The following is a 16,751-nucleotide window of genomic DNA, read 5'->3' as shown; positions in this document are numbered from 1 at the left end:
GAGAGACTACACTCAGCTGAGTTACTCATTCTACAAGAATGCTGAAAAAACTTCAAGACCTAAATTTACTCTAAAACTTTATGAGGCACAGAAAATGAAAAGTTTTGCTGCCATCAGCTTCAATTTTCTCAACTCTAAGCCACATGCATGCACGCGCACACACACACACACACACACACACACGCACACAAAACGTGATTCTACTTATAACAGAGTAAAATTATGCGACATGCACAAGAATCCAAATTCAGCTCTGGTCAAATATGCACAACTTTCATGAACTTCAATACAAGATATGCTGGTTTCCACGAAGACTGAATCTGGTCACAACTAAGGACAATTACCTCTTCAATTATATGGCACCATCTTCCACTCTAAATGATCTTGCAATACTTTACATCACACTTGTCAAAAACTTTCAGAAAGAGCAAGTTTTAAAGATCTGTGGGTCTATATACTAAAACAGTTTACAATAAAAATGTTTTTAATTCTGATGAAGACATACACTTCTTGACATTCTAGTTTCTCCAGTTGATCAAAATTTACCAAGTTCATTTAAAAGCTATGTGCATATGTTCTTGCCTTTCCTCCTTTCTTCCTTCTCTTTATACCTACTTTGCTCTAATTCCTTCTCCTGTTGGCAAAAAGGAAGAAAAATGACTTTCAATTTTGTGGGAGGCCATGTAAGTTCCTAGAGAGAGGGAAAATACCACAGCATTTTTACCTTTTCTGTCATATTCTTACTTTGTTCAGCCAATGTCCCTTGCTCTTTGCCATATTACATTATTTTCCCTCTTGTTCCCTTTTTCTGTTCTGTACCTCTACACTCCCAATTTTATAATCTATTCTCAATCACCGTGCTTTCACCCACACCTTCCCCCTCATTTTCTGCTTTTCCCAGACACACACCTTGGAAGTCCATTACACTGCTAAGATCAAATAGGTTTAATGTATTGGTTTGCTGAATTAGTATATGAACAGCATGTTGTTGAAGTCTGATGGTGATAATCTACATTTTCAGCTAATAATAACCATGGAGAAGGATTGCAGGGACACCGGATTGATTTCAAACACAAGGGGCAGGGAAGGTGGTGTTCAGTTGGCTTATATGCCATGGGGAAAGGACCATCCTTTTCTAACCACATGTTAGGTATGGGGTTCCCAAAACGAAGCAACTTCTGAAGGTGCTTAGCTTTGTGCAAGTGCAAGCCATGCCCCAGCAGATGATGAGAGAGGCTCAAATAAGAAAAAATTAATATGGCTCTAAGAAGGGAAGGAAATGCACGTAACGAGCAACTGCAATGGCTTGGTTAAAGAGTAGTCAGATACGACTAAATTACGGTTCGTATAAATCCGTGCCCATGGAGTCCAGATTTGAATCCAAACTTCCCCTTCGTTCAATAGCGTGTGGATCTAGGACAAACCCATCACAAAACATAAAAAGCTATTTACATTATATAAAAATGAATAATGAAAACTGGTCATTCCCTGTTTACCTTGCTATACAACAAGAGAAAAAGGAAATACAATACTTGTTGATTCTAAACTTTCTTGCCTTCAACTTCATCAAGAGGAAATATTTGTTCTTCACACAGCGTAGTCAACCTGTATAATTTGCTATTCATTGCTCTGAGATAATGAGTAGTGTTAAATACATTAAAAAACACTGACAACACCTAGATTTAATTACTAGCTACAGATATTTAGGATAATTCAACAGTAGCCTCGTGCTTCAGCACATCATATTTTCTTCCCTGTTCAGAGTTGGGAAGGAATCTTTTCTTCAGCAACTCAGCATCTCTTCTCTCATGGACTTTTTCTTCTTCTTTCCTCTGAATCATCAGGTACCCAAACTGGTTACAGCTAGTACAAGACTAGTTAGAACAATGATCCAATATGTTCTATTCTACCATTTTCAGATTCTAATATTGCTTTCAGACTAAAAATCTAAATCTTCTTGTAAATGATTCTTAAAAAGTAAACAAAGATACAGGCAATAATTAATCTGAGAAGGAAGACGCAGAAGAAACTGAGAAACTGTTAGTTACAAAACTATTTCTTTTATTCAGATTAACTGATCCGGGGGGGGGGGAGGGGGGAGGATGGAGGGTGCAGAGAAGAACTAAAAAAAACAACCCCCAACTGAGTAAGTTTTAATCCATGAAGATTTTAGGAACAATTACTCATAACAGTCAACTCTGATTAGCTTATTGTGACTATTAGAATAGTTTCACTTATGTAACATCTTCCTTCTTAGAACCTCAAGGTATTTTACAAATCCTGAATTAAATTAGCCATGATTTCTTAAGAAGTAGTGAAGTATAAATCACCATTTAATAAATGAGCGCGCACACACACACCAACCTACATGATTGCTGACAAGTCTGTCTACCTTAGGCGGCCACTACACAATCAATATAGAAAATAAAAAACAGAAGTCCATGAAAGCCATCCCCTGAAGAATGGGGCACATTTCCTTAATTAAATGAAAAAATGTCAACAACGTGATGAGTATGTTTTAATAGTTTGATAAACCATTGAACACATACCCATCTACAGGATTCTTTATGAAAGGAAAAGACCCAACATAAATTACTCAATTAGGCTATGAGTTTTCCTCAAAACAAAACAAAAGCACCTAAAGTAATTTGTACCTGGAAAACTGCACCGACAATAAGAACAAACAGTACAAGAAGCTAAAATGCTGAGTATCCTATCGCTTTGATTTGAGTAGTATTTATTTCTTTACATTTTGGATGCCAAGTAGCCTTAGGGCTTCAAGTCACAAAGCCTCTCTCTGCATCTCCCTGCTTAACCATCCTGCTTTCTCCCCCAACCCAGGGTGGTGGTGGTGGTGGTGGTGGTGGTGGTTGGGAGGTGGGGCGCGGAGGCAGAGGGGAGGAAGGCAGTCAAATAGCAAGAGCCAACTATAGCCCCCATGACTTTTTTACAAAATTGTATTGCAGCTGACTGAATGTCAGCCAGCTGGGAAATAAAGGCTGCCTCTGTGTTAGGCTGTCAGGTGAATAAGTCCTTGGGTCACTGCAATGAGTGTCCTGGCTATATATGGGAACAGACCAGCTATGGAATGGCTCATCTGGCATTCCACAGCTACCAGAGAGGAGATACTTTCTCCTCAGAATAGGAAGTTGCCTCTTCTAATTATGAAGTAGAGGCTCTGAAGCATTGCTATGTACTTGTAGTTTTCAACAGACTTGTTAGATCTGCATAATGGAGAATTTTAAAAAATATTTTAGAAATAAAGACTCTGCAACAATAATGTTAGAGGTACTTCTAATTAAAGAGCACTTAGAAACCAGCAACCAAGGAACGGTCACTGTGAACCTCAAACATCTAAACAATACCAGTAATAGTACATATTTTTGTTTGTATCCAGCAAAACCAATGAAAAAGTGTTCCAAACAACAGGAATGTAAAAGCAACCTCAACAAACTAACAAAACCGACTACAGTGGTATGTAATCTGGAGAGAGGTACTGAGCAGTGGTCACAATACTACTAACACTAGTTACTATTAAATTAGATATTTTTATATTACATTTCAACTTGCAAGTAAGTTGGCTCTTTCCATAAGAAATAAATATATCCATGTGGAGTACATCAGATGATTCCCCACAGTCCACAATGATATTATCCCAACTCAGCTTTTTAGAATTCTGAAACACAGCTGAAAGTCATTTGAATTTGCAGAAAGTTATTTCAACTAAAAAGAAGCTTATCATTAACATTCCTTTTTTTAGTTCTCACCCTGCACTTAGAATACAGTAGGGCCTGATCCTCAAGTGGGGTAAGTCAGTGGCGCTCCACTGAAGTTAGTGGAGTATGCCACTTCAGATCAGCTGAGGATCTGTCCCAATTTCGCGGAGGTTCCCTGTTTGGCATAATATATTAGAAATTAGTTATAACATGTTTGATTCCTGTCTACAGAGCAAACAACATTTTAAAAGAAGGTTGGAGTACAACTATATTAACTTGGTGCTTCACCACGCTTCTAGGGTAGACAGACCTTTAAGTGAACTATTCAAATAATTATCCTAAAATTAGTATTGAAGGCTAGCACTAATTTTCTCACAAGCTCTCATTAGTTTTCGACTAGCAATACTACACTACTGTTCTTCAGTTCTCGTCTAGCTGCTTACATGACACCCCTCAGGGCAGGGGTGGGCAACCTATGGCCCGCGGGCTGAATCCGGCCCGCCAGCCGTTTTAAGCCAGCCCTTGAGCTCCCACTGGGGATCAGGGTCTTCTGGGGCTTGTCCCGCTCCAGCTCTCTACCCAGGGAGCCACTCCACGTGGCTCCCAGAAGCAGCGGCATGGTCCCCACTACAGCTCCTATGTGTAGGGGCAGCCATGGGTCTCCGCTCTCCACTCTGCACTGCGGCCAACGGGAGATGCAGGGGCGGTGCCTGCGAACAGGGCAGCATGCACAGCTGTCTGGACATGGCTCCATGTAGGAGCCAGAGTGGGGACATGGCACCTGCTTCTGGGAGGTGCTTGAGATAAGAGCCACCCGGAGCCTGCACCCCGAGGCTCCCCTGTAACCAACCCTCTGCCCCAGCCTTGATCCCCCTCCTGCACTCTGAACCCCTCAGTGCCAGCCCAGAGCACCTTCCTACACCCCAAACTCCTCATCTCCAGCCCCACTCCAGAGCCCTCACCCGCTCCTGCACCCCAACCCCAATTTCATGAGCGTTCATGGCCTGCCATACAATTTCCATACCCAGATGTGGCCCTTGAGCCAAAAAGTTTGCCCATCCCTGCCTTAGGGTAACATCCGAGCACCCCTCCACACACGTACAAAAAAGGAACTCTTTCTTCCGCCTCGGGTTCTGAAAAAACAGCTTGTTGAGTTTACAGTTTTGTTTGTGTGTATTGAGGAATGGTGACTGGGGCGGGGGGGGGGGGGGTGTCACATGACCTTCCTCAAACATATTGGGTGTGGGAGAGAAGAAAGGCCAGCATCTGGAAGAGAAGAGGCAGGGCCAGAACGCCTCCTCTACTGGCTATGCTGCCTGGCTGCTACAGTCTCCCACTCTTAGGGGAGAGCGTGGGGGCCCCGGGCTGGGGCAAACAGGAGTTAAGCGGGAAGGCCACGTGCCCCTCCTTTGGCTGGTGCCCCTTTTGTGTCCCCCTCCCCACTAGTCGCCAGTTCCATGATCATCCATCTCTTGAGAGAATAACATCCTTTGTCTATGTCCAGCTCTTGTGAAAGTTCTGTCTTTTGTGTTCTCAACTCTTCCCCATGGACAATTTTATTCCTCCAGTGAAGTGTGACTGTCATGGGAGGTCATGGTTGCACATGGAGAAGTGATCTCAGTTAGCAAAGGCTGTGCCCTGAATATCAGGGCACAAATCTAGAACAGAATTTCATTCAAGGACAAGCCAGTACAGACAACACAACATACAATATATGTATATTCACAGGCTGCTGGATTCTTAGTTACTTTAACATGGCTTGTCTGTTTTCACTTGTAGCGTCAAGTTTGAAACTACACATAGCGATAACCATGCATTCATCAAAACTAAATACACTAAATAGTTAACAGCTGCAGTATCAAATGAATAGGACTAAAAGCATTCACTGTATTGGACAAACACATACTACTCCAGGCAACTTCTGCATCCCATTTATCTACCTGAGGAGGACAAGTTCTTTAAACCAGAGAAATGAAAGCACTGCTCCTATGGCATGCCATGCACAACTGGTTCTAAATTTGAGAAGTGTTTTTTTCCAAGTAAATACAACTAACATATACGGATTTAACTCTGTCCAAAATTATTTCTAATCAGTGACGACTATCCTATCAGAATAGTGTATGTGTGAGGAACCCTTAGAAGCAAAACCATAAACTTGTCTAAATTACGGAGACTTGGATTTTTCTAAAATCACTCTTTAGACTTCCTTTTTAAATCTCCAGAGATTCATCAAAAAGATGAATGATTCAAGACTTGTTCCTTTCATTCACTCATTCTTTCTTTTACCCCGTACAACCAGTCTGGTATTTTTACAGCCCCACTACCATCAGTCACTGAAACAGCTAGATGAAAACATAATATATTCCTAAGTACAGTAAAGTTAACTGTGTACATTAATTTAGAAATTGGATGAAAAGTTTTACAGTTCTGTTAACATTCTTCTCACAGTTGGTGGTACTCAGTGCTTTCCATATACTCACATTCTCTTTCTCCTTTTTATTCAGTTTAACTCAGCCTCCAGCACAGTTATCTTCTATATACTTTTATACTCTATATCAGTGGTTCCCAAACGTTATTAGTTCACATACCACCTTCTTATTAAAAGAAGTTGTGAAGTCAATTGATGGAACATCAAGCTCCCATGCAACAGTTTGGGCATCCCTACTCTACATCTTTTGTGTCTCTAAAGATTAATGCAGTACCCTGGACATTTCATAACACAATTTGACATTTCATGAGCTGGTACCACTTTCCTCATTCCCACTTATTGTTTGGCAGACACGCAGAAGTATCCCATCAAACTGCTGACCTGTCATTTCAACTCCTCCGCCCATGTCCCACCCCTTTCATTTTTACCCTACCAAGTCTCCTTTTGAACCTAACTGCAAGCCTTTGGTTTGTCAAGTTCACTTAGCTGCAGCATGTCTTGTGGTTTTTCAAATTGCTAGTTAGTACGAAGCAAACACTGTTTGCCACAAAAAACAGTTTAATCCCAGCTGGAAGCAAGAACTGTGCCCTCCCATTTATTTAAATTTGCTGATCAGACTTTCTAAGTCACAGCATTGTCAGCAAAACCCATTTGGCTGTTGAACTAAATGGCACTAACATCAGATTGCACCTCAGGGGAAACGTGCATAAACTCATGCACTAGGACACTTTAGCATGAAAAAAAACAAAAAACAAAAACACAAAAATCCTTCAGCTTTTTAGTTAGCCTTGTATCCTCGTAACTAGTGTTTTATCCCAGATAACTTAACTTTAAAACTAGGCAGAATATGATAGATAAAATATAAGAAAATTCAAGTTCTTGGGTTATACTGAATAAAGAAAACACAAAGGCCTGTGGACTTTAGAAAATCCACTGGGACAGGAAAATAAGTCTGGTTCGTATAAGAAATGTACAGGCATGATCCTGAGGTTTATCAAATCAGCTATCGATCTGTGCCGCAGTACCTCGATAAAAAAAGAAATATTCTTCTTCAGTCACATGACAGTCAAGGACTTTGCTTGTCCTTTTAAACCATAGCAATCTATGCTTGGAAAAGGAGGAAGTTTAAGACAGCAAGACTGGTAAGAGCAAACTAAAGAAAAAGCCTAGAAGCTACTTTTCAAGACTTTTGCTTTCACACGTGCTGACAGCTCTCTTCCACCAAAACTGGAAATGCATGTACACAACTCATGCAATAGCTTAATGAGTATAGTTCACATAGGCATTATGTGGAAAGATGTTTCTGTGGCTGAGGTCTGGTTTATGCTACAGACTTATATAATTACGTCATAGGGATGTGACAAATCCACACCTGAGATTTAGTTGGGGATTGGTCCTGCTTTGAGCGGGGGGTTGGACTAGATGACCTCCTGAGGTCCCTTCCAACCCTGATATTCTATGATTCTGAGTGACCACAGTAATACCAACCTAACCCCCTGTGTAGACATTGCTAAGTCAACAGGAGAACCTCTCCCGCCAACATACCTACCTCTCGTAGAGGTGGATTAACTAAACTGATGGGAGAGCTCGCTCATCAGTTTAGAGCATCTTCATTCCAATGCAGCATTTTACGTGTAGACTTGCCCTTAGATTCTTCTGCAATATGCAGGAGGCAAACTAAAAGCTATTTTGCAATCAACATACAGATTTAAAATTTTTATTAAAGCTAAAGTTAAAAAATATTCTATAATAAATAGGTTGGGAAAGGAGTGTCTGCACATCGGGGTATAGTGCTTAGATTCTCCACAAATACAAAATTTTTTTTAAAAGTCATAGGATACATAGAGTATATAATCAGCAATAACCCAAATTTAGATGAATAGATTTAACAATACAGTTTACATATTAGAATATGAATACTTGGGTACATCACTTGTGTAAAGTTGTACAGAGGTTGGGTTGTGGAAAGCAAAATATATCAATGAGTGGAGATTGTCCCTCAGTAATTGAGAATTAGGTTGGCTGTCCATTTAGAAAATACAATCTATGAGGAAAGTATTAGTTACTTTCCTGACTGTGCTTCTCATTGGCACTCCAGCTCATCCCTCCTGGTATTGCCGATATTTGGTGATGGGTTCTATGTAGATGTCCCTCGACCAATACCCCAGACTGACCTACCCCGGACTGATCTTGTCCCCATGTCCCCCGACACATCCCCAGCGTGTCCCACTCCATTCCTGTACCCATCCCCTACTAATGCACCTAACCTCTCAGCAACCAAGTCAGGTAGCTTCCCCCTTGTCATGGGGTCTGGCAGACAGAACATGGAGCATACAAAAAAAGATAGCCTCTCTGCTCCAATTTCTGGTGCCTAGCACCATAGTGTCACCCAGAAACCAGCAGAAGCAATTTCAGGAAAAGTCCAGCTCAGCACCTAAGCCCTGGACTCTCTAGAGCATACTCTGTATGGACAGTCTTTGGAAAATTTTGGGGACAAACCCCTAATGAACACGTGCAAATGGTGATTTTCAGAGATTTACAACTTGGCCAAATCTGGGAGGATTTTCAGAGGGATAGCAAAAGCATTCTTTAATTTCAGGTTCCTGCTCCAAAATACAGAAGAACTAAAGCTTCCCAATTAAATACAAGAAGTTAACATTGGCAAAACTTTTTCTCCTAAACCTTATTTTCAGAAATGGCTCAACTGTTTTTGTTGAAACATTCCATAAAAGCCTGTGGCAGACACTCAGCATGGAAAATTTCACCCTGAACGCTTAAAGTAAAACAGGCAGTGCTGCCAGTTCTAGTTATAATAAAGTCATCATCCTCAACGCACAATGGCAATGTTTAAATTTTATAAGAAGTCTTCAGCAATTCTATTCTTCAGTTAATTCATTTTACAGCATTAGCCCTGACACTCGGGGCTTAATCCAATATCCAACATCCTTCCACTTCATTCAAAGGAACGATGTTGGATACTGGATTTAGATCAGGATACTAGTGACCGAGGGAGAGATTCACAAGACTGCCAATTGGAACCTCTAGATTCTTTCCTGGGACTGCCAGCAACGTGCTGTGTGACCTACAACAAATCCTTTAATATCTCTGTTCCTCTGCTTAACCTTCACTGCAAAGAAAAATCTCTTTTGAAGCAAGAAGTATTATCTAATTAATTAATGTTTATGAAGAGCTTTTAAGTCTTTGGATGAATAGGGCTACAAGTGCAAAGTATTAAGTATTATAATGAAAGGTGGATTCCAGGAAAGGCTGGCAGAGAAGATATTAGCTATGCACAGTCAAACTAACACAAAACAAAAAAACCCCAGACAACTTGCAGATGATGCTCAAAACTGAATTGTTGTCTGAAACAAAGTTGGACGGTCTCTTATTTTCTATAGGTAAGTATGTACACAAGCACAACAATTTTTATAAACTTTAACAGTCATTAAAACTAAAGAAAGAATTCCTATGTATGGGAAGGGAAGAGGACCAAAGTAAACCAAAGCTGGACAAAAGCAAGAGTACCTCTCATCATAAGTTTCTTTAAATATTACCCTTATGCAGCTCATGGGAGAAAAAAATCCCTACACAGCAGCCTAAAACTCAAACCTGACAGTAGGAGGTTTAACCATCATCTACTGTGAAATGCATATTGTTAATAGTTTCAGTCTGTTCAATAGCTTCATATGTTCATATGTTCGTTCACGTTGCTTATTAAAATTTGCTCAACCTTTCAGTATTACTCAGCTGTTAAGCGTGTTTTCACACCCTTCTACGACAGGGTAGCTTTAGAACACTTTAGAAACGTAAGACTTCAGCTTCCCAACATACTGTTGTATGAAAAAACAAACAAAAACCAAAAACAGAGAGACTACCAGAGAAGCAATAGGGGACAAAGAGCAGATAATCTTGTGCAGCCTTAGACAAGTCATTTAGTCTCGCTGGGCCTCAGTTCCCCATCTGTAAATTGGGGATATCACTTTATTTCTCCCAGCCCTTCTCTATATCATTAATTTAGATTGTAAACTTTTCTGGGCAAGAAATGTCTCTTATTGTGCATTTGCCTAGCACAATGGGACAAACGACAACAAATTCAGAGTACTGATAAGGTCTTAACTCAGCAGCAAAGAACCCTATCTGAAATGAGTTGGAATGGGAATGGTTTCCTTATTTATCACGGTTCAAATCATTGCACTGGTCAGATGGAGAAGCCATTTTAGCTGTGACTGCTGGTGCCAAAGACGCTGTAACAATAGGCCTTTTTCTTAGGCGTAGCAGGATAAGGATAATGTCCTCTTGCTGTGACTTGGTTACATAAAGAATCTGAAAATATCAAAAAAGAGGAGTCCACTAGGAAAAAGTCCTAGTACTGTCAATTTCCAGTTTTATCATGAGGCATGTGATACCTTAAAACTCCAACTGCTCCAACCTCTTGAGAAAAATCTTTTTTCTTTAAAAAAAAACAACAAAAATGAAAATTCTAGTTTTGCTGGGTTGTGGAGAAAAAGGCTTGAAAACATGAAGCAAGTGCACAATAAAGGCTCAGAAACCAGAAAGCAAATATAAAGATGGATTTAAAAAAAATCGTGACTTTCTGAAGCCTTATTCATGATTTCTCAATACTTGAGACTGGCGACATTGGAGCCACGTCTTCCAGGGCAAATCCGGATTTATGTAACTACCAATCTGAGAGCACAAGACTCAGAAGCATCCAGTCAGAACAAGGTTCCAGCCTCACCATGAGAGCAGCACATAGTTAAAACTAAGTTTTATCATTAAAAGTTACTTTAATAGTTTAACTCACTCAAAAGTAAGGTAGGTACCTCATCGTAGAGCTATCGGACACCATGCCTGTCCCGAGGAGCTGACATTCTAAGTACAGACTTGACACAGGGGAACATGGGTTAAAAAGACAATCGGGATCAATAATAACTGGGCCTCACCAATGGAAGCTGTGGATGCTCAGAACCTCTAAAATCAGACTGTCCTGGCATTCATTTTGTATGAACCAGTGAGGGAGCTGCTAAAAGGAGCTTACAGATGAACTGTGCTCAAAGCAAAGGCAAACCACCACACAGCCTGCTTCTGGCTCTTCAAGTGAAACAAACAAAAAGCCATACAAAACTGAACTCATCTTGTTCGCTTAGACAATGAGCCATTATGCAGATTCTGGAAAAATCACACATACAAAACACATTGGGAGGAGGGACACCACTTCAAAATTCTGGATATTTTCTTGACTGGAAATATTTTCAACAGGACTATTCACATGCATAAGTGTTTATAAGATCAGGGACTCAGCAGGCAGGACTTATATAAAAGAAGTTTGGTTTTTACAAATGGTACCTTAATCTTTGTGTATGGAATCAGTTTCTCCCTCCAACAGAACCAGAACACACATCAAGATAACCATTCTTGGGAGTTAATGTGGGATTTTCACAAGTGCTCAACGGTGGACTAACTGTACTCGCACTGAAGCCAAAAGGAGTATTTTTGAAAATTCCATCCTTAAGCACTATTTTATAGTTAAAGGAAACTCATCCGAAAAGTCACTTCAGCATCTGATCAAGATAAAATTGTAAAACTGCAGAGACTTTTTTGGTGTGCAGCATTGGTGGATACTTGCTACTTCAGAACACTAAACCTTACTGGACCACAGAGTACTCTACAGTCTCTTCTCAATGCCTGTGTGCTTCTATTAATAGTAATGGAATAACAATTTTTTTCCAGAAATGTGACTGATATGACCTCATGTAACGGTAATATCCAAGTTTTTTACCCTTCTGATTTTTGAGAACCGTAAAAACACGGAGAAAGGATTTTGTAGAAATATTCCCCCCCAAACACGTTTAAAATAGAAATTCTGACTAGCTTCACTTCCATAGCTTACATAATTATTTACTCAAGCTTGAAATACATTAAAAAAGCCAGCATCTGCTTTCTACCCGTCTTCATGGGAACCAAGAAAGTACTTTGACTGAAAAATAAAATATCGGGGAGCAAAAGAGCTACAAAGTCTTTGAGAAGATGGTGAGGAAAGGACTCATCCCATAAAAGGATGTTTTCAGAACTTACAAAAGGCATTTCACTTTTACAAAAGAAAGGATCTGAGGAACCGAACTGCAAATTTTACAAAAGCCCGTTATCTCAGCCACTTCCTACATGACGAATCAGCAAAAACAAAATTATAGTTCCTAATGAAGAATGCTGGAAATATGCCCTTATGCGACATGCCTTTTAATACACAAAAAAAATTATGTACCTGAAAATACTTTTAATATTATTAGAGACGTACTACTCTGCACATCTGGCAAGTATGAATTTATACAGCTGTACTTCGGAAGCCCCCAGGAAAGGATCCCTTTTTAACTGTGATACTTGTAATTCTGATTCCTTCCCAGGATAGCAACCAATTACACATTTGACCAATATATGGTATTATTTTATTCTGAAAAATAAAGTAATTTATTTTCCCGAAAGAGGCATACTCTTCTGCAAACATTTGAATGCAAATTGCCAATTGAACTGGTTTTCCACAGAACATAATGAACACTAACTGTGCATTGAAAGTAAGCATTAAATAATAAGTTGTTAAGACTTGAAGAAAGTCCAAATGAGAGAGACACATTAATAACCTGTATTTGAAGATTGCATTTTCCTAAGGCCTCCTCACACCGTCACGGACCCCAGTCCCATTGACTTCAGAGTCCATGCTAGCAGATCCCAACGCAGGACAAGGCCTTACACGTTCTCTGGACATGAACTCTGTCTTCCTGTCCGCACAGATAGCGTCTCACACATGGAGAGTGCTTAATACACATATTACATTAAATTTCATAATTTATGTGCTGTGGCAGAGCTCCGGCCTTGTCCCCATGGGTCTCGTGCTTCCAGGCAGTTTATGCTAGCCTCAGAGGCTCACTGAGACCCTCCATGTAGCCCTTCTCTCTCTAGGGCCAGGGTTACAGTCTACTGAGCCCCTTTCATCATAAGCCAGCAAGGAGGTTGGTGAGAACTCCCACAGTCTCTGTTGTTCCTACGGGCTTCTTCCATAATAGTTTAGGCCCCTGTCAGGACAGGAGGCTAATCCTCCCCTCCCAGGAGGTGTTTCTGCAGTGGTGAGTTGGGGGAACCCGCGCCCGCCCTCTACTACGGGTTCCGACCCAGGGACCCTAACGGCAGCAGCTGTTGGCAGCCCACCTTTCACTGCCAGAGTTGCTACATTTCCCTGGGCCACTTCCCCACAGCTCTCCCACTTCTCTCTTCTTCACCCTTACCTTAGGGCTCCCTTACCAGTGGCTTGAGAGTGTCTTCATTACCCAGCCCTTCAGCCGCACTTCCTCTCCTCTGGCTCACCTCAGCCTGACTAAAGTGAGTCCTTTTATAGTATCAGAAGGGCCTTAATTAGAGTCAGGCGTTCACATTAACTTAATGGCCTCACCTGACTCTTTGCAGGTTAATTGGAGTCAGGTGTTCTCATTAGCCTTAAGCAGCCCCTGTTCTGGTCAGTCAGGGAAAAGAAAACTGCTAATCCAGGGGCCAGTATATCTGCCTTCTGCTACTCTGCTGCACCAGGCAGAGTTCCTCTGGGCGGCGTCCACTGACTCCCTTGACGCCTTTCAGGAGCAGTGCCTTTGAACACACTCCTGTCCCTGTTATTTCATTAGTTGTCCCCCGTAATCATTTGGTGTCCAGGTCCTGTGGATCCCCCTCTTAGGCTGGGGGGAGATCCTTTAGCAGTGGGCGAGCGTTGCCCGCCCACTTCCCGGATCCCAATAGGGCTACTCTGTTGTACCCAACTGGCCTGGGTCTATCACAGTGCAGTACCAGGTCTACAGTTCAACAGAAAAAAGGACTTGATTTTTCATTTAAGTATGTCTAACCGTAGAAACATGCACCACACAATTGCAATGACAACTCAAAGTTTTGTTATGGTAGTCAAACAGCAGCAGAAGCATTTCTGACAACAGTAATAAACGGAAACAGTATTTTATAAAAAAGCATCAAGTTTCATACTTTATTTACTAGAATATCTCCTTTGCCTGACATCCCTTTCTGCATATCACAAAGCCACCGTGATTTCAACAGCATTAAAAAGGAGCAATGAACCACCATCCATAAAATGCCCTTCCCTATCAGTTGGGCAAGCCACCTCCCTTGCGTCATTCAATTCCTCCTAACCTCTCTCCCCTGAGTCAACCCACACACAAAAAAAATCTTACATCTTCCATCTTGCCTATGAGGAATGAGGGTGTGGAAAAATGTTAACAGCACTAGTGATGTATTTTAGGAGTTACCATGCTAGCTTACTGTAATGTTTTAGTCTCTCTCCCCCCTCTCTGCTCCGTTTATACACCTTACCTCATTGTTTAATAACATACAGACGCCAACCCTGCACTAAGAACCACACCCCTGCATCCAAGTAGAGCCCCAATTACTTCAAATGGGACTCCACACGGGCTCAGGGATCTATCAATTCTCCGTGCAGATTTGGAAATTTAAAATTATAAACTCTTAAGAGCAGGAACTGAGTCTGGGTTTTTGAGAGTTGCCCAATATTTTGGCATTCAAATTAAAAATGGCAACACCAGGACCAATGTAACTTTTGAAGATTGCCAGCCCCAAAGAAGACATTCCACTTTGTTGGGTGGATTACACAGACAGTAAATTATCTCCTCATGAAATATCTCGAGTACAAGCAGTTTCATCTTGGGAAGGATTCCCAACTTCAATTATTTTAAAATTTAGAAGGATTATATCAACCTGCATCAACAGACAACCCAGCTATCGTTAATCTCAGAATACGCGAACTAGATAAATTCATGGAGAATAGGTCCATCAATGGCTAGTAGCCAGGATGGGCAGGGATGGTACCCCTACTCTCTGTTTGCCAGAAGCTATGAATAGGCGACGGGATAGACCACTTGATGATCACCTCTTCTGTTCATTCCCTCTGGGGCACCTGGCATTGGCCACTGTCGGAAGACAGGATACTGGGCCAGATGGACCTTTGGTCTGACCCAGTTTGGCCGTTCTTATGTTCTTATGAAATGCAAGCCAAAGCATCAGTGGCATAGGCAAGAAACCTCCCCTGGTGCAAAACAGAGTTTGATGCCAGTTATGGAACACTTCACTAATTTGCATGTCATCCTTGCGCAGCGGCCATGCTAATCTTTTCTGTATCATTCCAATTTTGGTATATGTGACAGGATGACCCTGAAAGTCAGAACAGTAGCTATAGTTTTGGGAATTCCCTTAGGCCTCCTTATCTTAGGAGTGGAGAGGCTAGCCTGAGCTTTAGCTTCCAGAAAGTCCACTGAATTAGTGAATCCAGGCTGATTATCAGTGATTGCAGCAATACCATAGACATTTAGGAATAGAGAAACATTTTGGGAGACTTCTGTGTCACCAGTACTGCCTCTGTCTACTCCTTGGATACATCATTAATGGATGGCTTCTGAGAACTTCACTTCATAGTTCAGAGTACTGTCCTCTTTTCCTCAGTTTACTTGCTGATATGCTTTGAAACACAGCTTATTCCAGGAATGACAGAGTAGGAATAGGTTTCAGGGACTGACTAGCAGAGATGCAAAACAGGAACTATGAGAAAAACAGGAGAGAAAGCATCGCAGCGTCCTAAAAGCATCAGAATCTTTGACACAATCTGACTACTGCTTCTACCTGATGCATCAGAATGATGTAAGAGTTCAGGACTCCTAATGGAGACTTTCAAAGAGAAACAATATGTACTGATAAAATCATAAAAATTCTGTGTGATATGACCCCCTATTCTTTTGCTACTCCTGCAAAATTTCTGGAAAGGGATCCAGACTCTGTTAGAGTCCTGAGCTTTCCCTCAAGAAAAACCTTCTCCTTCAACTGAAATTAAGTTTATAATCCAAGAAATATAAACCAGTGAGTATTCGTCCCCAAATCCACTTATATAGTCTCTGGTTATCTTTATTTTACCCCTTGTTCTTACTATTTGCCCTGGCCATCAACTTCTCAAGCAAAACAGCTTCAGATCCAACATGAATAACATTGTTTTATCAGCTGTCACTTCTTCATAGCCTGCCCTGAGTACTTGTTTAAAAGAGCAAGACTGGACTATTTCCTTTAAAAAGGCTTTATCTTTTTAAAAGATTACATTACTGCACAGGATTATCGGCCTTCCAACTGCAGTTTGTTCAGAAAGCTTTTTACTTGAATGCTCATTGGTGTAGACTCACAATATAAACATAAGATTGCAAACATCTGAGAAACCATCTGTAACAGGCTGGCACTGTTTGCCTGAAACATCATTTGCAGATGCTGATCAAGCTGGAAAATGTTCTGCTGACTCAAAGGCGTTCTCTACACTTTTCTTCCCCCCCTAAAATTCTTCACTAGTGCTAATAATTGTGGGTCCAATAGTGTTGGCTGCCCTCTAGCGTTTTAACGACTGTTGCATCTAACGCCACTCACAGCAGGACTTCTAGGAGACACATTGGTCTCACTGTTGCTGCTAGCACCAGTGGAGTTTTAGGGGGAAAGCTAACTGTAAACAGAACTGCTGAAACAAGCAGCTTTTTCTTCCAGCCAGACATAAGGGAGGAAGAAGAGACTGG

At 41.1% G+C, this 16,751-nt stretch overlaps 1 protein-coding gene and 1 non-coding gene across 23 annotated transcripts in view; both read right to left on the bottom strand.

Annotated features, from left to right (window-relative positions):
- PDLIM5 (PDZ and LIM domain 5) overlaps positions 1 to 16,751 on the bottom strand; it is a 183,172-nt gene that overhangs the window by 110,693 nt on the left and 55,728 nt on the right. The window lies entirely within an intron of this gene.
- LOC125636307 (U6 spliceosomal RNA) lies at positions 15,259 to 15,361 on the bottom strand. The gene has a single exon (XR_007356545.1). It is a non-coding gene; the product is annotated as a U6 spliceosomal RNA (small nuclear RNA).

This window comes from Caretta caretta, chromosome 4 (assembly GCF_965140235.1).
Source record: "Caretta caretta isolate rCarCar2 chromosome 4, rCarCar1.hap1, whole genome shotgun sequence".
NCBI classification, from domain to species: domain Eukaryota; kingdom Metazoa; phylum Chordata; order Testudines; family Cheloniidae; genus Caretta; species Caretta caretta.
The sequence above is the reverse complement of the archived record's forward strand: the minus strand, read 5'-3'. Positions and strand labels throughout refer to the sequence as shown.